Source organism: Mastigoproctus giganteus, chromosome 1 (genome assembly GCF_048544385.1).
Source record: "Mastigoproctus giganteus isolate SK-2022 chromosome 1, ASM4854438v1, whole genome shotgun sequence".
NCBI lineage: Eukaryota > Metazoa > Arthropoda > Arachnida > Uropygi > Thelyphonidae > Mastigoproctus > Mastigoproctus giganteus.
Genome location: NC_143575.1, coordinates 205115146 through 205137186, shown reverse-complemented (window position 1 = coordinate 205137186; position 22041 = coordinate 205115146). Strand labels below are relative to the sequence as shown.

The 22041-nt window shown below is 41.1% G+C and overlaps 1 protein-coding gene across 2 annotated transcripts in view; it reads left to right on the top strand.

Annotated features, from left to right (window-relative positions):
* LOC150091463 (metabotropic glutamate receptor 5-like) overlaps positions 1 to 22041 on the top strand; it is a 151368-nt gene that overhangs the window by 16552 nt on the left and 112775 nt on the right. Inside the window, exon 1 of one of the 2 annotated variants that reach the window (XM_090375666.1) lies at positions 4667 to 5195. The exons of the other annotated variant lie outside the window; for it this stretch is intronic. The gene's annotated coding sequence lies outside the window, so the exon portion shown is untranslated. Of the gene's footprint in view, positions 1 to 4666; positions 5196 to 22041 lie in introns of those variants that run through there. 2 annotated transcript variants of the gene reach the window in all.

Genomic DNA, 22041 nt, shown 5'->3' with positions numbered 1-22041 from the left:
TCTGATATCGGAAGATCTTCATTATGTAGAGCAGGCCTTGTTGCAGATGATGATATGTTAGGATATTTGATGCTGTTCGTTTTCCTGGACACCCCTGATGTTTTTGTCATGAAGCAATAGCAGTCGGCAATGTGGTTGCGCGGCTCAGGTTTTGTCCTGATTATCAATCTTGTACAAAGCTCAAGATTAATTATCATTATCGTTTTTTTTTCTTGATGGGAGCGTGGGTGTCTTAGTCTACCTTTTTCATGTGCTGGCTGGAACTCTTATTATGACTCAATAAACTTGCAGTTTATTGAGACTTGAACGAATGTGATAACGCAATCAGTTTAATTCGACCTTGGAAAATGGCAAATATTATAATTCGTAATATATACAGGGTGTTTCAGTTAAACGTTTCAGAACTTCTAAGAGAGGTAGGGTACATCCTGACAACTCGAAATCATATAGCAATGTGGGGTCGGAAATGCTTTCCTGAAGCGGTGTTGTACACAGAAGCACCATAAAGAAAAGAGACCGTAAGTGAGAAATCGTTTTAATAATACATGAAAAGAAGCAAAAGGTACATGGATTAAAGTAAGTGTTCGAAGTTTCTTCCACGGGCTACAATGCACGCCTCACATCTCCGACGCATGGACATCCGAACATTCTGGAATACTCCAGGCGAATTTCGAATTTCTTCGGCAGCTACTGCGATTCTTGCAACCAGCTCCTCAGCATTGTCAACAGGGGTGTCATAAACTAGCGATTTCATATGACCCCAGAAATAAAAATCAAGACATGATAGGTCGGGTGACCGAGCAGGCCAACGCACGGGACCACCACGTCCGATCCACTGTTGACCAAATGTGACATCCAGGTAGTTACGAACATCTCCGCTATAATGGGCAGGGGCTCCATCGTGTTGGAACCACATTGTCTGTTGCGTCGATGCAGAAATCTGTTCATCTCTCAAAAGTTGTGGCAATACTTGCTGCAGAAAGGTCAAGTAGATAGGTCCGGTTAGACGACACGGTAACAGGTAAGGTCCGATGAGGTGATCTCCCATAATACCGGCCCATACATTGACCGAAAATCGAATCTGTGCTGCACGACGTTGTATTGCATGCGTATTGCATCTCGACCGCCCAGATATGGTCGTTATGCGTGCTGAAAATTCCTTCCCTTGTGAAGGATGCCTCATCCGAAAACAACACTTCAGCAGGAAAAAGGGGATTTGTAGCACATTTTCCAAGGTACCACTGTGCGAAAGCAATACGAGGTTGAAGAAACTTCGAACACTTACTTTAATCCATGTACCTTTTGCTTCTTTTCATGTATTATTAAAACGATTTCTCACTTACGGTCTCTTTTCTTTATGGTGCTTCTGTGTACAACACCGCTTCAGGAAAGCATTTCCGACCCCACATTGCTATATGATTTCGAGTTGTCAGGATGTACCCTACCCCTCTTAGAAGTTCTGAAACGTTTAACTGAAACACCTTGTATATATATATACACACAAAAAGGTTTGATCAAATAATTCTTGAACTCATGTTGTGTTTTAGGCGCATCAGTAACTTAGCCCATATTTCACCATATATTACGTGATCGATTTTCTGTTTGCTGAACGAAAAACGAGATTTTTCGGGAGAAAAAACCATGCTACCGTCATCTGAGACTCACTAACTCAGCCACTTTGCAAAAAATGCCCATAAAAATTCCTCGTATCATCGATGGAAGTCGAACTTAGATCTCTTTCACCTGGTGTGGGGAGGACAGCGATTCTACCAACTGCGCTATGCACGAGGCCCTTGATCTCGTGGAAGTACAAGCTTCCACGTTCCCCATTGGAAAAAAAAACCCGCTTGTTTTTTATTTTTTTAATGCTCGTTAAAGCATTAAAAAGTTTTAATGCTTTAAAAAAAAGGAAAAAAAGCAATTTTCAAGAATCTTCAGGATCAGATCAACGACCAACTGATTGCGAACTTGCTAAGAAGACATTGTTTCATTTGGTTCTGTTCAGCCATATTGACCGTCGACTTTAGGATGAGGAAATTCAGTTTGGTCCAGACATTGACACTCCAGATCAGAGACAGCGTGAAGTCCTCTCGTTTCATTTGAGTTCTTCTAGCAAGCTGTGTCGGATCCCGCATTTTTACGAAAAATTATAACGGATTACGAGTGCTAATCGCATGGATATGACCGAGAGACCTGGGTTTAGGGCCCCAATAGAAAATGACCTTGTCACCAAGGTCAAAAAGGCGCAGCATCCAAATCACACGCGAATATCACGATGATTGCAGTTTCTGATAATGAGGGACGGTGCTATGAAAATTTATTCTGCGAGATGTCGCTGTTAATGTAGACTAATACTAAGAAGTTTTAAATGGTTCTGAGATACATTCCGGAAAATGGCGACATTGGCTCCTTTCGTTACAACAATTACTGTCGCGCTGCACGCAGTTTGTTCCCCTAATTTGACACCGGACATGGAATAAAAAAAAAAAGCGATTTGATTTGATTAATGAAATACAATCAAATATGACGGACCATCTTAAAGCAGTCCAAGAAGGTTTTAATCAGTGGCTAGCATGATGGAACAAAAGTGCGATTGCAGTAAGTATAATTGTATATGCAGTGTATCGATTAGCAGATGGATACACTGCAGCCATGAAAATACGCGTAGTCGGAAACCATTTCCAGATATCTTGTGGCGTCCAAGTGTTGCTCCATTTGGATTAAGGGGTTTAAAAGCACTCCCCACATTACACGGCCTCCATTAATGAAACGTGGCAGGTTAGGTCCATGGACTCGTGCAAGTTTTGCCATATTCTGGTCCTCGGTTCGTCAGACCAGACAACATCTTCCCAGTTCTCCATTGTCCAGTGCTGTGCTGAACTTTGAATCCACCATAACCATTCTTTCTTTTTTTTTTTTTTTTTTTTTTTGCTGACAGAAGTGGAACTGTTACCCTGCACAAGCCTCGTCGTTGGCCTCTCGTATCAACGAGTTGTTTCCGACCACAAGATTGTCTATTATTTGGTTATTGGACTACTGTCAATACACCTGAGACTCAATCGTAAGTGCAAATGGCAACAGGATTTCAAGTTACTCATACTTAAGCGTGTGGCAGCGACTGCCATGCCACTTTCGGGCACATTTATATTTCTTGTTGCCCAATGGCGCACCGAATTGTAAGGATACCGTACAGAGACAGCTTCTCTACACATCTTCCCTCCTGCCATGAAAAATGGAGATGTGTACCTATTAAAGAATCCACTCAGTGTACAATGTGTGCATTTCTTGGCGAAGATCCTGCCCATCGGTGTTTTTATCAGTTTGCATTTGAAACAGTTAGTGTTTGGACAAGGTTAGGATCTTCTAGATGCAATCTGAAGTGGTTGATTAGTTGCATCTAGAAGTTCCTATGGTTTAACATTGGTCTTCTTTTATTGAGATAATGGAGGTATTTCCCTTTCCAGCTGATGTTTCAAAAGACGGAATAAGGATTCCCAAGAGGAGAGAGAAACTCTCTGGTTAATTGAACAAGAGCCTTGAAGAGATAAATTGAGAAACCCGGTTTCTTGAACGTGTCTGTCTCTTAAATAAAGTCTACCTGTTTCCTGATCAAACTTGGAGTTGCTCTAGAATAGAACTGCGCGATCACTGACCTCGGAAGCCATGCCAATATCTGCGCTGTCAATCATATACTTGAAGGCGAAGCGATCTTTCTTCTTAGGACAGCAAATGATGAAGAGGAGCAGTATTTTCTTAAATATACTGGCTCATATTTTGTTGATTAGCAAATAAAGGGATTTATTCCCCGCTGAAAGTAACTTTTCATTTGACACTACATTCAGAAACCTAAAATTTAGAGTTTATAAACCCTTTATAAACTCTTTATTCGAAAATCGGAAATTAAAGGAAATAGTAGCGAAGTTATTTCACCAAACAGTAACAAGTTTGGTTACTATCATAAATTTGAGCCATTTCAGGTTTTGGTTCGAGTCCAATCGCTCTACTGATAAATGTACGCGATTTAGTGAGCTTCAAGTAGCTTCCTAACGAACTCTCTTCAATTTTCAATCTGTCCATAAAGATAACCGGCGATTTAACGTTATAATGATGGTGTGTTTAACCTTCCATCATGCGGAAACTGCGCAAAGGGGCCGGGCAAAGTTCAACAGATGCGAATCCGGTTGGATTACAACCACTTCATTGCTTTCACGATAAGTTACCCTAATATCGCAGTAGTCGAGATAAAAGATATGGTCCTACCTGATGAATACTGCAGCGCCATCTGGTGATATTTGTAAAACAAAGAATGTTGTCTTATGTTTTGGTGTTTGCGAGGAAGATAAGAAAAAGTGAAGGAAATAGAACATCGTAAAGTCTCTCTCTCTCTCTCTCTCTCTCTCTCTCTCTCTCTCTCTCTCTCTCTCTCTCTCTCTCTCTCACACACACACACACACTTCTTTGAGTCATGATGTCTGTAAGTTTGGGGTGTTTTAATTCGCGCGAGAGGCACTACAACGCCGGACAACCAGCAGCAAGCCGCGAGAGCATACCATATGCCGGAAGTCCTTGTTCTACCGCCTTCCTCCAACTTCCCCAACCCACTCATCCCACCCTCCCTCACTACCGTGAGTCGGCAACGCGCGCGCCTTCCAGATCGATGATGGACTCGTAGCGGTGAAGTCAACAGCTCGCCGTAACAGTTCGGGCTCTCCGTGGCTTCGGTGGCAGGCAAGCCCGCGTTTTTGTCCGCGATGCTTCCTCTCCGGTCCCCTCTTCCAGTGGGTGGTACTTGGAATCCTCGCCGTCAGCTCCTGAAGCCACCTTAAAATGATGATTTCCGCAGCGGCAAACAGCAGGGGGGACCATCAGAAACGCCGACATACGAGCACTATGGAGGCGAATTGAGATTATTTTGTTGAGGGTTGGTGTGCGTTCGTTCATTCAGCGTGTCGACATCTTCCGACACGCAGCTAGTGGCCGTCAGACGTAGGAACAGTCACCCACAAACAAAGCGGGCGCTGCTTCTGACCCCAATTACCTGGTCCATGTGGAACTAACCTTGTGCGATCTGAAGTGTTAGCGTGCGTATTCTACTCACCTCATCCCTCTCGACAAGGACTTCAGATCACGTGATTAACCGAAGAGTCATCGGAGACGATTGTAGGGGTGCTTGTGTGGCGATCCGTTTCTTAAGGGTGAGTTTCCTCTGTCTGTCAATTGCTCTTTGTAGACATTAAGAATTAGCTGGTAGTGTAATAAACGACCACGTCCACTGAGTGGACAAAGTCGGTGGACTTTTTGGTGGTCAAACCTGTCTTTCGTGGTCTACAAGCATCATCTTTAGCAACGGTTTGCAAACTCTGGAGATTGCGTAGAGAAACACATCGCTGAATATTACTTTAAGAAATATTAAGAGGAAACCAATTATTGGCACACCTGAATCCATATTCAATCATTGATCCATGATGCCGAATGTTTAATCAATCGTGAGATAATACTACGTTTTATTTTATCGATACACCAAAACACAAACAGCAATTGATAAACTTAATCCATCATCTCTTTGAGTCTGTTATTAAAATAGAAAAAGAATGTTGAAAATTAGAAATACCACAATTTTTATTAAAAAAGGCTATAAATTTGCAAACGAAATATTTAGTAATCGTTTTGTTAAGAAATTAGCTACGATATTACGTTTGAATAAACGATGGTACAAGTCTGGGTCACGCGATATACCTTAAGGTTCTTCTCTGATACTAAAGTTCCACTGAACGCTGAAGATTTCATACAGTGCTATTCTTTGGAGATGGACTCATCTATGCGGAACTTCAGGTTAGACGAAGATTAAAAGCTGGTTAGAATTCATGCGATGAATTCTTCTAAGGAGAGCACCCATCCATTATTTTAAACATAGTTTAAGATAATGGATGGGTGCTCTCCTTAAAACAAATTGAGTCGAATCTAAAGAAATCCAAAATTAATTGGTAAAAATGTCTCAGTATAGGAACACTTTTTGTGAACAAAAAGGCGTGGAAATTCTGATGGATTCATTAAACTTTCCATTCTCTTTTTCTTGTTCCCACACTTCAAGCTTCTTGTGTCCTTTCAAAAAGAAATGCTTTTTTTGATGTTGTTTAAGTCAAAAGCCGAACTCATGTTCATGGTTCGAGGCGCACAGCAGCTGAGATCATATTGGGGATTATATCTCTATAAGCGTGTTCACGGGCAGATATGTTTTGCGGGATGAAAACCATACTCCCTGTGTCTGAGATCGGCTAACTATGGCTCCGATTGAAGAGGTCTTTAGAAATTCCTCCAATCAAACCCAGACTTCCCAAAACGAGTGGCAGGTGTTGAAATCACTCTACGGAGTACAACCTCAGTTGAAATTTAAATTTAGCGGTTGACTGTATATTTTAGTGTTAAGAGTTATGGAAAGACTCTTACTAACAGAATACAATTAAAGAAAGATTTATTCTTATTAATGTACAGTAAGTCTTAAGATATTACAACCACAAGGATGAGGAATACATAAAGATGGGATTTCTGCAGTCATAAGATGAAGGAATATTTGCATGCATCCTAGATTCGACTTCTGTTGCCGATCGAGGTTCAAAAAATACTTGATGGTTGCTTGTGATTTTTATTCTGAAATTGGAAAACCGACCATAAATGCATGCAGGTTAAAGGCATGATATACACTACCGTCCATAAGTATCTGGACAGCCTTGTTTTCTTACAAACATACTGTGGATAAACAAGTAAACCCAGATCGGTATATAAGGAAGGCGTATAAACCACACAATTTGGTTGTTTCCATTATGACACGTAGAGCCGAGTTCATTGATTTTAAGAAGGGTGTTATTGTCGGGTATCACATTGCTGGCCATCGATTCGCGCATTTGTTGACAGCCTGCATAATCCAAAGCTAACGGCCGGTTTTGTTATCATGAAATGGAAAGATGATAATATAACCCTCGTCCAGCAATGAATATGGAGACCATGGAAACAACTCAGGGGATCAGAAGATACTGGGAAGGACAGGATAAAAATCTTGCCAGACATCCTTGCAAACATCCAGGAGTTTAAAGCATCAGCAGGGGTTCAGTTGTTTACTTACCAAGTTTCAGTTTCGGTTTTCATGGTAAAGCGGCTGCAAACAAGCCGAATATCAGTAACCACAATAGACAATCTCGCTTTGCATTGTGCAACGAATCCATAATTGGTCCACAGAGAGCAATGAATTTCGCTGCATCCTATTTCGGTCATATGGGCAAGTGTAAGTCTGGAGGGGTCTGATGTCGGAGTGGGGTTTTCTCACGTATGGCCTGTGATCTTTGGTTGTGCTAGGAACCACGAAAGGTTGACGTATAAATCATTAACATTTTGGACAATTTCATACTCTCGACGATGTGGTAGTTCTTTGGTAGAGACCCCTGTTTGTTTCAACAAGATACTCCTCCATCCCACATTTGGATCCGTTGGTTAATTTGTGTTATTTCTGGATAAGAGGGATAATGAAAACCGTGCGTCTCTTGCCCAAGATTAACTCGATGGTGGTGTGAAACAATGTTATAAAAATCCTCCTGTCTCTACGGGATTCCAACCCAGGTCTTTTTCCACGTGGTGTCTGAGAGCTGTGATCATAACTACTTACGAGCGGTCTTGAAAACAAAATAATTTTAAACTAGTTTCGAAATGGTTGTCGGAATCTATATGGGTAAACAAGAAAATCATTTCATAAAAGTTAAGAAATTATTCAAAAAGTCCTCGATAAGAAACGCAAATTTCTTTCGTTATTGAGTTACCAGGAGTGGCACTTCTGATTTCGTTATCCAAATACCAACTACGCCGTCCAAGAAAGATTAAACTTGCTTAAACTTTTTTATTTATTTCCTTTTCTTCATAGTTCAAGTGATTTATTATTATATAATGTACTTGCCTTGGATTATTTTGAATTTTCACTAAGTCACATAATGCCATGAAATGGTAATGTACTGTGTGTATTATTATTGTCGGTTTTCTGGATGAAAAGCCAAGTTTCCGGAATGAAAAACCATTTTATGCAATTCCCTAGAACAATTACTCCATATTCTGAGAACATTTATCCTATAATCAAGTACACTAAAGAGACAGAATTAATGGGATACCTGGTTCCCGAGCAACGCGACGCTGTCACCCCTCTCGAAAGTGGACGAACCCACCACTTGGCAGGTATATAGGTACATTGCATTCACGTAGACGGTAATTCAATGTCAGTGTAGATAAACGTCGTGAGGTCACCGACTTTGAAAGAGGGATGATAGTGGGTGCTCGACGCACGGGTCACTATCGCGGAGGAGGTACAGAAATTGCACTATCCCCGTTCGACAGTATCAAGAGTGTAGAGGGAATACGCCATTTCTGGAATAACCTCTCAAAGTGGACAGCGCTGTGGACGGAGAAAGGTGGTTGATGAACTTGGCTGTCGACGTCTGTCTCGCATTGTTTAAGCCAACCGGAGAAAGACAGTGGCACAAATCACACGTCACCACCAAAATCATCTGGCGATCATTAGTCGCAATAGGTTATGGGAGCAGCGGACCCACCAGAGTCCCATTGCTAACACCACGACACAGGACTCTACGCCTCAACTGGGCGAAAGAACATCGGCAATGGACCTTGGATGATTGGAGACGGGTCTCCTGGTCCGATGAGTCACGTTTCCAGTTATGTCGAGCGAACGGGAGGGTGCGTATCTGGCGGGAACCGCACGAAGCTATGCACCGGTCATGTCAGCAAGGAACTATTCAGGCAGGTGGACAGTTGGTAATGGTCTGGTGCGTGTTCAGCTGGCACACGTTGGGACTTGTGGTACATCTAGACATCTCTGAACGGTCCAGGTTAAGTGTCCATCCTTGCAGACCATCTGTATCTCTTCATGGTCATCGTGCAGCCACAGGGGAAATGGACTCTTCCAGCAGGACAATGCGCCTTCCCACAGAGCAGTTACCATGGCTCTTTGGGGAACCATGGTTCAGAGAGCATTGCGCAGATTTTACCACCACGGAATGGCCTCACCGTACACCGGACCTGAACCCTGTGGAGCATCTTTGGGATGCTGTGGAAATGTCCGTTCGAGCTTAGGATCCTCCACCCAGGAATGCAACGGAATTATGTACAGCAGTGCAACAATCGTGGATGGAAATACCTGTGGAACGCTTTCGTGAACTAGTGGACTCAATGACTGCCCTTATCCGGGCGAAAGGTGGGCCTACACATTACTAAGTAGGTATCCCATGATTTCTGTGCACTCAGTGTAAGAATATTCTTCATGGAGAGATTGTTCTTATGATTGCGCGGTTTACCCAAAACAAAATCCGAATTTATGACGATGAAACATGACAAACAATTATTTAATTGGTGTTGAAGATATTTGCATCCACTTAAGTGGTTTTAAATGATGCTGATTAGTATTAGGAGCATTATCCTTTTGGCGATGTTGGCAATTATTTATTTATTTTTTTAACCTTTGTGGAGCCATTTGCTTGGTAAAACATGAAAATTGCTTAAAGGATTCTTTAATAGACCCAAACCAACACAGTGTAGTTGCTAAATTGTAATTTTAGCATTCCATGCGTATTATCTCATCAAATAAAGAGAATTCACGAGAATGCATGTTTCCCTGGTTCACTTTCGTGGAACGTGTTTCGTAGTGTCTACCAGCACGTGCGTCAAACTACACAGATCAAGAGAGCCTTCGATTGCGAAAAGCGGAGGACAAAGTGCAGTTCGGTTCAAAAATAGTGATCTCCTAATTAAAAGTCCAAAAGACTTCGAAAAAATAAACAATTCCGAGTTCTGTTCATCTTAGTTTATTCTTCAGACAAGTTTCCGAGTAAATATCCTTATTTACCCAGAAATACTCAGAAGAGACGTAAATGTTGACGCTAAGGTGATGCGTACTGATCTGCTTTAGATCAAAGCAACAGAATTAATTTAATTCTTTTTACAGGAAGTGCAAGTTAAGTCAACGCGCCAGTCTATTTATAGAAACATGCAAGGGATGAATCGAAATAACTGGACTTCATTATGAAAATCTTTAGGGCCTTATACGGATTTTCAGAACTTCAAAGCTCACAGTTGCACAATATTCGGGACTGGGATGGACAGATCTGCTCAAACACAGTCATCAAACGATCACATTTTCTTCAGTGGATGATAAATGATGGGCTACAAATATGTCTAAAAGATGGTTTACTGAAGATTGTTTAAAGCCCCAGAAAAGCGGAGGATGGAGGATCCCATCTGAGTAACATCACCCGGATGGGGACCTACATCCTCCATATTCTTTGTTACTAGCGATTCCGAAGATCTCCCTGATTCTTTCTTTCTAAAAACAGGCAGCTCCAATTTGTTCGCGTGTATCATGTAAGGTACGAATATTTTTACACAGTATCGAAGTCACGTGATTTGGGAGTCTGCAGACTGCTTTGACCATCGGTCAGATCTTATTCGGTTCCATTGTACGTTTCCCATTGAGCGAAAAATCACTAATAACATTTGCATTTCTCTTTCTTTCTTTCTCCATTTCTTTATGTGCTGATCCCTTCCTTATATACACATCATACATTCTAATGAGCTACTCAAGTGTACAAAGAAACAATTTTCAGCCAACATCGAATTTTCTTGATCTTTGCGTGATAAATATCAATTCAATTCAACAGTGTGTACCCACTCTGTAGACAGGAAATTCGATCTCAATCTGCGCACGCGTGTTCTACGTCATTTCAACCTACAAATTTTATCCAATACCTAAAATTGATTATTTCTATAATTTTTTTAAAATATAAAAGCCTATTTTATATTGAACATTTTTGTAGTTATTATTACGTAAATTTTGTTTTAGATATATTTTTTATTATTTTAATTTGTATTTATTATTTTTATTACACACCAAAATTAATATTACCTAAAATAAAAATATAAAATAAACTGAGAGCTTAAAACTGATTTTTTGGAAATGTAACCAAATAATCGTAGCTGCCTCAGACTTCTCCAAAACAACATTTTAAACTTTTGAGTAATTTGGAAACAATTTCATGTGGAAAACTCTGCATCTGCTGCGCCCCCTACCAAAGAGATTAGACAACAACTGGTCGTGATGCAACTTCACGCAGCGTTAAATGAAAGCTCTTTTAACGACCAGCAGTCGAAATCTTCACAATGACAAGACTCGGTTATTATCTGCACATCTTCCTTATTTATGCTTCTTAGACATTAAAGCCGCGTCAAGAGAAAGGTTGTCCAACGAGAAATATAAGAATGCCTTAATGCCTCTCACGGTCGCAAATGATCCTGGAGGGATCAACAGACGTAAACGAAAAGTACGCGTCCAACCAATCCCTCCATAATTTTCGAGAGCCACGTACCGGTCTGTTGTAACGAAGAAGACATTATAAAGGGCGCGTGTCTTCTTTCGGGATTAAAATATCTTCGCACCAGAGTAGTGATCAGTCCACAGTGGACCATGGAGGTCACGCCACTTTAATAATTCAGAGACTCGAAATGCATCTGCTAATAAAGGACGGTGTGGATTACCTTGGTGGGTTAGCAGAGGTGTAGCGGGTCATCTGACAGACCGAGCAGAGGTGCCAAAGGCTGAATTCTGTTTGGTATTCGAACCGGGACTTGCCAACATTGAACGAAACACATCGCGGTCACTGATAACACAATTCAGTTGATTCTTCTCAAAATGTTAATGGATTTCTGTGAGACCCCACACAAAACTGGGCCCCCAGTTTCGTGTGTAAATCTGGAAAACTGTGGAATCAACGAGCAGTAAGCGAAATATTCTGCGTATTTCGAAATTAGCAATACGACCACATATTTCGGGGTGGTTTCTAATCGAGGAAGCCCCTAGTTAGTTCCTTCCGTATCTTCGATCAATGAACTGCGGTAATTTACTTGCACGTGCCGATTCTCAGTGAATCACTTTCATTCACTTCCGTTTGGTGGCACAGGAATTACAGCATTTCGGCAACCCAGAATCCATCAGTGAGCAACACGAAACACGTTTCCACGGGCGCCATTAATATGCACAATGGATCGTGAGTGAACTCGCATCTGCTGGAGTTCAGCAGGGCCGATTTCGCAACTACGAACTCCTAAAAAACAAAACAAAGTAACGTGGGAACAGTTTATTTCCTGCGGATTGGTCTGAATTCCACACACAGGAGCGAAAACAAATAGTTGAACTGAATTCGGATTATAACTCTGCAGGTTTTTGGAGTAGTCTTTTACTCTGGTGGAATTAGAACAGACTGAGTTTGGTTAAAGTAGGTAAGGTTCAAGGCATAGAGGCTCAAGTGTTAAAGAGATTTTATTCTCAGTATCCTCGAGAGTTGCTTGACCTCTATAATTCAAGTCTGACTGAGGGGAATTTTCCTGATGTCTGCAAGGCCGTCCTGAGGATAATTCTCAAAGGACCAGAGAAGCCTGCAGACAGGCCGACTTCATACCCTCACTACCCATATTAGGCAAAGTTTTAGATTTATGGGATTTATTTTTGAGAGTGTTTAGATTTATGGGAAGATACCAACAAATGGGACTTGTGTCAGAAGTGCAATATGGATACAGAAAAGGAAAGTCTACTGAAGATGCCATATGCAAAGTTATTCAGTTGGTTGAATCTTATGAGGGGCGGTATGCATTTGGTCTGTTCGTAAACTAAAGGTGCGTTGGACACCCTGTGATGGGAAAGTATCCTCGGGACTAGAGCCGCCTGTATTCCCGGGAACCTATTTAAGACCTTGAGAAGTTATTTATCTGGAGGAGAGTGGTTATGAGGTCTAACTTGGTGAATATAGTTCATGAAGGCGAGAGGTTTTCCTCAGAGGTTTCAGATTGGACCTTTATGTGGTCGGTTGTGCACGAGAAGTTCTTGGATTTCGATGTGGAGGATTCTAGTGTCGTAGTATATGCTGATGATATTGTGTTTGTGGTTAGATATTCAAGAAAAGATTTGGAAACTAAAGCCAGTAATATTTTATTGAGCAATTATTAAAATGGATCTGTGTCCATAGACTACAAGTCTCATTTGAAAAAACAGTAATTATGTTGCTTAAAGGGCAGTTAAACTTGACGAGGCCACCAGTTGTAAGAAACGGAGGCGTCTCTCTGAGGAATCTAAAGAGTGTAAAGTATCTTGAGGCTGGCTTGAAGTATTGGTGTAGGGGAGGTGTTTCCGTAGAGATATTGGATGTCCGGTCGTGTAGAAGGGGCAGGACCGTCCTTAGTCAGCTGCAGTTTTTGACAGAGGTTAACTGTATCAATGACGAGATTATAAAAGTGTGGCAGAGGCGGTGGGAAACCTCCGAGAAGGTGTGTTTCTACCCTCTGCTGCTATTGTCGTTGGAAAGGCGAGGCCTTGGCTGCAGTTCGGTTTGTGGGCTTGCTTCTTGCTAACCGGGCATGGTCTGATGTTCAGGCTTAAATCAATTTAACCTGGCTCAATCTGGACTTTATCCTTGCGGTGCTGCTGAGACTGGCCCACATATCGTTCTCCAAAGTAACTGCTATGTAGATATTATAGAGAAGAACTAAAGAGTGGTACTCTGAATCGCCAGGAGGAAAATTTGTATGAAATTTGCTTTAATAAGAATTGGTTTATCCTGTTAGTGGAGATCATTGATAAGGTATTTAGGAGGAGGGCGCGTCTGATGGTTGACGCCAGGTAGTAGTTGCCAGCCTCCTCGAGGTAGGGACGGTAACTCGAGCCATTGGATGATGTATAAACATCATCATTGGGCAAGAGACTAAGAAGACGGTGTATTTGTGTGTTAAGAGAATATTTGAGTTGTGTTAACTAACGATTGTTAGAATTTGTTATTAACTTTTCGCTTGGTTTTGTAAGAGACTAAAATATAAAAGAATAGTAAAATTGAAAGAACTCAGACGCTAACGGTACTAATCAAAAATATCAGATTTTTCTTAACTTGACTAAAGGAACTAAACTAAGAAAAAAAAAAATTCAAACATCATAGCCGTGTCGTTTTGACATAAACTTACGCAGTTTTCAGATGAAGATAAAAAGCGCATTTATCTGCGCAGTAATTACGTAATTTCCTGTTGAACAGGTGTGTGTTCGATACAAAGTTTACGAGGCGAAAGAATCCCGTAGTCCGATATCGCCACGAACCAAACGATATTTGCATCGTACAATCGTCTGCGGTACAAGTTCGCGCAAAACTCATCTCCCAGAATTATTCGAGCGCGCGACTTCATCTTAATTAATGCAATTACCAACAGATACAAATGACTAAAGATTCATTTATTTCCTCGTCCTTCTGCCAACAGTTCGCTTTATCCTGCTCTAGTTCGGAGCATGCGCAGTTCGGCGATTGGCAGACGAAGTTAGCCAAGAATGGAAACGATACTTTAGTGTACGTTGTATTAAACAGTCGCGTATTTAATCTGTCTTGTTAAGGGACCTGAAAGTAATTATCTCTAAGTTGCAGTTCCCTCGTGTGCCAAGGGGAGGGTTGGGGGGAGGAGGAGTTAGAAGCTTTCCAAGTTTGCAGTCAGTGTGCAAAAGATAAGTTATCGGAAGTCTCATCCCTTGCTGCGCAAAGTACCATAACGACGTAATAAATAGTCCTCCCAGGCATCTGTGCTGTTGTCAGATGTTTCGCTTTTCTTGGAAGGTGAGATTTATTTTGTAGCTACTGCACGGATGGGGAGATTGGATGCTGCAACTTTCGTCTTGTCACTCATCCTGGATGAAAGACGATTTCTGCAGGTTACAGAACATTCTACATCACTTAACGTCCCCCCCCCCACCCCTAAACAGTTTAATTCTCAATAGCAATCCGTGTCTTGATAAATAGTGTTTAAGATCGCTTCAGTCGACTATTACCATAGCAACCAGAAAAGCGAACAAAAGAAAAAAAAAAAAAAACGCTAATTAAAAATGTATGAAGTTTTTCCTGTGGGTTGTTCATTTAGATGAAGATTGCGAACAAAGAAAAAATTGTTATTTTAAAATTAATATTCATAATATTCTCTCGAACTGTCCAACAATCCAAGCGGCAATGAAGAAAAAAAGAAAAAAGAATAAAAATGAAAACACGAGCTTAGTAAAAAGGACTTCGTTAACAATGGATGATTTTATCACGTGGATTTTTCCTTTAGAGTGAACATCAACAATACCGAAGTGCATGCGCATTGGAATTTACTGACACGTGATATTTATCTTTTGTAAATTTCTCATTTGAATTTAAAATTGGGAAATGTTAGAGAGTTTAATGGTGGCCTTGTATTAAAAAAAATAAAATAAAAAAAGAAAGAATAGTATAATATCTGCTAGTGCTGCAAATCCCTTTGTTACTTTTAAAATTTAAAGATATAAATAGAGATCAAGGCGAAAAAAAATAAAATAAATAAACAATGGAAAAGAAGCAATTCGCGTGCAGCTTAATACATTGGAAGTAACAGATTGCTCTGAATAGAAAGAAAGGGTAAGTGTCCTAACAAGAAAGCAGAACGGTATAATTGCATGATGCACAAAAGCACCCGGATGTTCGCATTCTATTCCTGATTTATTGATTTTTTTTTTTTTTTTTTTTTTTAGTCTTTTAAAACGTTAAACAAAGCGTACTGAGAATTTGTGTAAAACATTTCCGTGATTACTGACTATTATCGCATACACTCTGTTCCATAAAATTAGGAACTATATTTCTATTTTTATTTTATTTATTTATTTATTTATTTATTTTTTTAAAACTCTGATAATGAGTGGATCGTGTTCACCGCGGATACAGACAAACGTATTGAAGTTCCTTTTTGGAGCTTGCTGAAGTTAAAAGGGGTTGTCACTTCTTCCTGGTATCTCAGAGGTTTTTCCATCAGAAAGTGAAGTTCGAAGGGGAGTGGGGGATTCAGCGTTACAAATTCTGGTATTATAATCCAATAGTGCGGAACAGAAGCCGAACTGATGTCTGTATTCTTCCCCCCCCCCCCGTGTGAAAAAGAATCAAATATCCGTCTGTTCGTACAGTATTATGTTATATTTATACAAGGGTACCTTGGGGGTATTTATTATTGAAGAGAAAGGACAGCAACTCGGGCCAATGAAGACTATTTTAATGTGCTTACAGGAAGAGAGAGAGAGAGAGAGAGAGAAAAGGCGCGTGAAACACGGAAGAGTGAATCGTCTCTCAGCTTCTTTGATGGAAGAAAGGCTCTGTGTGAAAAGAGATTCAAATTCCCTAAACCTTTTCCTTAAGTCCATCTGCTTCCTATTTAAACATCTTTCCACGTGCAATGTAGCAGTTTTCATTGCGCGTGCAGCGGATAAACTGAAAATGTGCCGAGAATTTCTAAGCGAGGGTGTTCGGGCGCTGCTGCAGTCTCGGAAGAGATATTTTTTAGGAGCAAAGGGTGGCTGAAGAACGAAATATGAAAATGTATGCACCGTTCACCTGTTGAGAGTAGCCCGAACGCAGGAAGCGGGAAACAGACTATTAAATGATGCGAGCAAACGGATCAACTCGTAAAGAAATGCGATACACTTCTTCGCTCACGAGAAAACCTTCTTAGAGTTCTGTACGGTGTGGGGATGCGTGCGGCCACACATTTTTCACCCGCAGTTTGTGTATTCTCCCCCTTAATAAGAAATGGACTCTTCCAAGATGACAGATTCAGCGATAACTTGGAGCGTACAGACCCAGATAATAAAGTCTGCGCAAAATGTGTGCCGGACAGCCTCACGCATGAGCAGAAGCAATGAAGAATGTCACCGCGCGAAGACCTCATCCAGATTTGTCACGATAACCCCAACTTCCTCGACTGTGTTGTCACTGGAGGTGAGGGTTTCAGTACAAGTCCAGAGACGAAGCGTCAGAGCATCCAGTGGACATCAAAATCATCACCAAGGCCCAAGGAGTTTAGTTTACAGAAGTCCAGGATCAAGACGATGCTGATCATGTTCTTGAAAAACAGAATATGTTCAACGAGGAGAGGTGGCTGTATTAACTCTTCTTCCACCTCTCCTCGTTGAACACTTCGAAGAAGTGTTCAACGAGGAGAGGTGGAAGAAGAGTTAATACAGTGCCAGTGCCATGGTGGCATAATGAATTAACAAGAGCTAATAAGAATGCGTAGATGTTTCCAGAGAAAGGATGGTTTGTAAGAATCGCATGAGTTAAGGCAAGAGTATGTAGAAATAAAGAAGAGATAATCGAGAGATTCGAAGGAGGAAAATTAAGCCATGGAGAGACTCTGTGGAGTTTCAAGGGAATAAGGATCCATGGGGTATGCCTATAAATTAATTAAAGACAAAATAAAGATTGAGAACCTGCAGTATTTTGTTATTTCTGGCTCGATGGAGACCCAGCGTTTGAAAGACTCCATTTCTGGGATTCTAAATGAGTTGTATATTGATGATGATTTCGAAACAGAAAGTGAAGAGTAAAAGGATAAGAAGATTGAATGAAGCGTATCAAAATGACTTGCAGGAACCTGAGTTTACTAATGCGGAGTTGAGGGATGCACTCAAGAAAGTCTAAATCTTGGAAGGCCTCTGGAGAAGACAATATGTTGAAGCAGTTAAAAAGTTTCCATTCAAGGATGGTCCGAAATAGCGTATAACTCTTGTTTGAGAGAGGGATGTTTTCCAAAGAAGTAGAAAACTCAGTAGTTTCCGGAAGGGTGGAAATGCAATCTTTGAAGTGCTAGCAAATGTTAAGTTTACCATGGAAAAGTATGCAGTAGGAAATATTTATTCACTTCAGAGGGGCTTTTGACTCTGAATTATGGATCCTGTGGATCCATAATTGGACTCACGTTGGAGTGAGTCTGAAAAGGGTCGTATAACGTGTTACATGTTTCCCGAAGTGAGGAAGACCATTCAGATTAAGCAGAGGCCTCGACCTGGGCTATATCAAACAATGGTCTTAAAATGGGACATGGGTTGAAGGGCAGACTGCATGAACTCAGAATTATTGAAGACGGGGTTGTAGATGTGGCATGCTAGAAAACAATGAACATATTATAAGGGAATGCGAGTCATATCAAGTCATAGAGAGGAATTAAGTAGAGTTATAGGGGATATCTCCCTCATTGAGCTCTCTACGCTTTTTTCAAAATTATGAGTTTTATTGTGAGTTTCTAAGATATATTTCTGAAGTTTTTAAAATTCGTTTACAAGTGAGATTTTAGAGGAAAGGGTATTTATTTTTTAAATAGCTGTAAATGTTTATTTGTAAATGGCGTAAATAAAATGGGGTTTTATTTACACAAAGTTTTAAAGCTTATGACAAAAGAACAATTAAGCTGAGCGAGATAGTAGAGACCCGTCTCTTCGTGGCAGGGGCGGAAACTTCGCTATTAATGTCTGAAATATTTTTCAGAAAATAGTGAAGGTTAAGAGGTCATTTTATTGTAATGAGATTTTAGCGTTGAACTTTTGTTCGGGGAATGCGTGTAGTGCAAAATATGATGATAATGATATTTGAGTTTGTGGCATGTCACAATTTCAGATATTGTTCTTGCATTCCCCATATTGTATTGCGATGTAAACTGCAGGACAGCAACCTGCCGTTCAGTCCGTACAATGCGCTGGTGTAATCCTTTACAGTTCTGTCAGCGGGAGGTGGTTTAACCTGTTTGACACCATTTTTTGTTAGCTAATTTCGTTTCTAACTTATTTAGAACTTAAATTCTCCTCGACAGTTCAGATTTAAGAAGAGAAAATCTTGCAAAGATGCCCTCGTAGATCTCCTCTATCACTTTTCTTCCTTTTCTCTTCCCGATACATCCGATAGAAGGAGAATACCAATGAAAACCAAGAGCTACGTGCAGTTAGAAGCATGGAATAAAGTTGCCATAGCGGTCTTGTGGTTGCGACATTCATCAAATTCAATTAAGGATACCAGAACGCACGATCTAAGACATTCGTTGTCAGCAACATACGCCACAGTAACCTAAGCAACACGACGAACACACTTCTCGGAGTCAATCTTACATCCACTATCAGTATCCAGGCAGCCGAACACGTATAGGTTATGGATAAACTAATATCACGCGCGCGTTATTACACGAGAGTAACTGGAAAAGTCCCTTATTGTCCTCAGAACATCTTCATTATAAGAAAAAAGCAGCTCTGATGGATTACTGGTAAACAAGAAAGCAGATCGAAATTTAAGCCAGTCGATAACGGCCAACTATTGTTGCCAGTGCAGACGACAAGAAGACAACAGAAACAAAGTTCCAACAAACTCAATAATTGAAAAATGGTGTACAGTGTCTATAGAGAGAGAGAGATGGGTTTGCGTTATTGGGGATATCAGAACAGTCTGAAGCCAGGCTGGGCACTGTTTGTGTAGCGAACAAGGGAAGACCTAATAAAGCGTGCAGACCAGGTGCATTAAGAGGCCATTGATAGCTCTGATCAGCTAATGACAGGGCCATTATCTGCGCAATCTAAGCACATCGCTAAACACTACGTACACTCGGTGCATTCCCCGGTATACAATGGAAACTGTGTGAGGGGAGATTAAGTAATTATTATTGCCCCGCTGGCACTGGCGGGTCACGTGAAGTCAAGAGGAAAAGCACTTCGGCGCAGATGCGCCTGCCGACATTTGTCTTACATTGTTACGTGGGATGTTAATGCCGTTCAGCTGAGTATACTCTCGATCCGTAGCAGCTCCGCGAGACATTAACCACCAACAAAACGATATTGTGAGCGGCGTAATTTTACGCTACATTAACCTCCCCATTATTGTAATTTGACACTCGACCAACTTCCGTTACAACACCGGCCCTTTCTGAGTTTTGGTTTTTTTTCTTATTTTTGTTTAAATTCCTGCCAAGGAAATATCCTTGGGTTCGGTAAACAGTGTTCATTGTACTCGTTAAATACTTTAAGTTGGTGCCTGTTAATTAAGAAAGAAAAATGCACTCGGCCCTCCCCCTGCTCCACCCCTCAACTAATACCAGGTAGCGAGGGCAACGGGCCAGTGGATTCCGGTAATTAAAAATTTTTCAGTTTCTTATCCTCTTTCGTTCGCTTAGCAAGCTCATCTCGCTTCTGTTCGAGTGTCGTCTGCTTCGCTTTAGTCGTCTGACATCGCGAAACCAGAATAGTAAAAATACTAAAAGATCCAGGAAGGTTTCAGGTTCCTAAGCCTAACAGAGTATCAAAAACGCGTTGAAATTGCAACAGCGAGTTTAACAATGGCCTTCTAAGTCTGTTCGTATTGTTACAAAATATAAAAAACGAAAATATTGTAACAATGGTATTGTTGTTAAACAAGAATGAACTCCCTCTTCTTTTGTTACTAGGTGACAGCGTGAAATCGTTCTTTTGGGAAACTACTATATTTTAACTTTATCGAGATTCGGGGGCTTGTTAAAGTGGTCCCTCTGAGCAATCAGGGAGTCTGTCAACTGATCTCCCGAGTAAAAGTGGCCGTCAACCGGCTTCCGGAGAACAGTGCATGGGCATCAAAATTCAGAAGAGAGAAGCGAACGTCCCTTGGGTCATTTTCCTTCGCTAGGAACTAAAAGGAGACAGCGCTTTCCACTCGCTAGTTAATTCGGAATGACTGCTGGCCGAAGGTACCAAGCGAACGCTCTCGACGGCGACATTTGCAGGCGGGAGTCATAAACGACAGAAGAGATGTGACCCGAAAAAAAAAGGAGTCGTAAGAGAACGCCGCTGTACGATATTAATTATACCAAGATATGGAGGATAAAAAAAAAATTGATATTCGATTAGTTCAACCTGGAGAGATCATTCTAATTATCAGAATACAATTGTTTTTAGCTGCATAATGCTGAAAGTGAAGGTCTTTTGGCAGATTGAAGACCCGGATGTTTATGGATTAGGCCTACATATGGTTGGTAATGAGATGAGTTATGAAACTGGAGTCGGGGCGAATATTGGACTTTCAGACTCGATTTGGTGACGTCGGATGTTTGGTGACGACGTAATCAGTGGTTTCAGGAGTTTTCCTTTGCAGCAGACAAACCATCCTTGGCACAAAAAGTGAAATTTCGCTTCATCTGACTAGTTTATTCATTTAGTAGTCTTAATGACCGGTTCGTTTAACTAATTCCAGTTGAAATTTTATAATTATCGGACAAAGATGGGCTGTTGTAGGAGCTGTATATTAAGAGGGGAAAGGGGGGTACATTGCAAGTGGGCGTAGAGAAGAAATAATCAGCAACGTTCAGCTGCCTTTTGTGTGAGGTGGGGGGATGCTGTCTCGTCCAATAGCTCATATCCTTTTTGGAGGGTTCAGAACCAAAGATGTAACCTTGTCCACTTCCTTATTAAACTTGGAGAGAGGCGCATTAACCAAGTTACTCCTCCCGCCACAGGATGCGCACTATTAAGGTCTAATAAGAGTCACGAGGACAGAAAGGCTTCACCTAATTAGCCTCACAGACTCGATATCTCCCAAGTCGAATCTCTAACGACAGTAGAGTCGACCTCACCTCTGCTTCTGTGATCGATAATTCGGTTTTAAACAGGAACGTTTTTGTGTGGGTTTGTGGGGATGGAGGGGCAGTTTCGTTCGGCACTCGAGTACAATTAGTACATCTTTAATTAGCCCCAAGATACCATCACCTACTCGCATTCAGTTCCACAAATGTGACGCTTCCGGACATGCTCACAATGGTCTGTCGTTTGGGCAATAGTTAAATTAAATTAAATTAAATTTTTTGTTTATATTCTGGGACAACCAAACGGTCAGGGGAGTTCACAAGATGACAGAATACAAGAAACAGCACCGTATTTAGCAGTCACGGGCTTGAACCCCGGTCACTCAAGGCACGTGTACTTATGCACCCGCGCGCCTGACCACTAGGCTACGGCTGCTACTTTTTTCGCTCTTTTAAATTAGTAATTATCATTTAAATACCAATAATAATAGAATAGTTACAAGTGTGCTCAGTTCGGTAACTACCCTACACTAAAACGGGGGGGGTGGAAGGGGGTTGAGATTAGAAGGATTTTGTGCAATGTTTTATGGCTGGTTTTGTCAAAGGGTT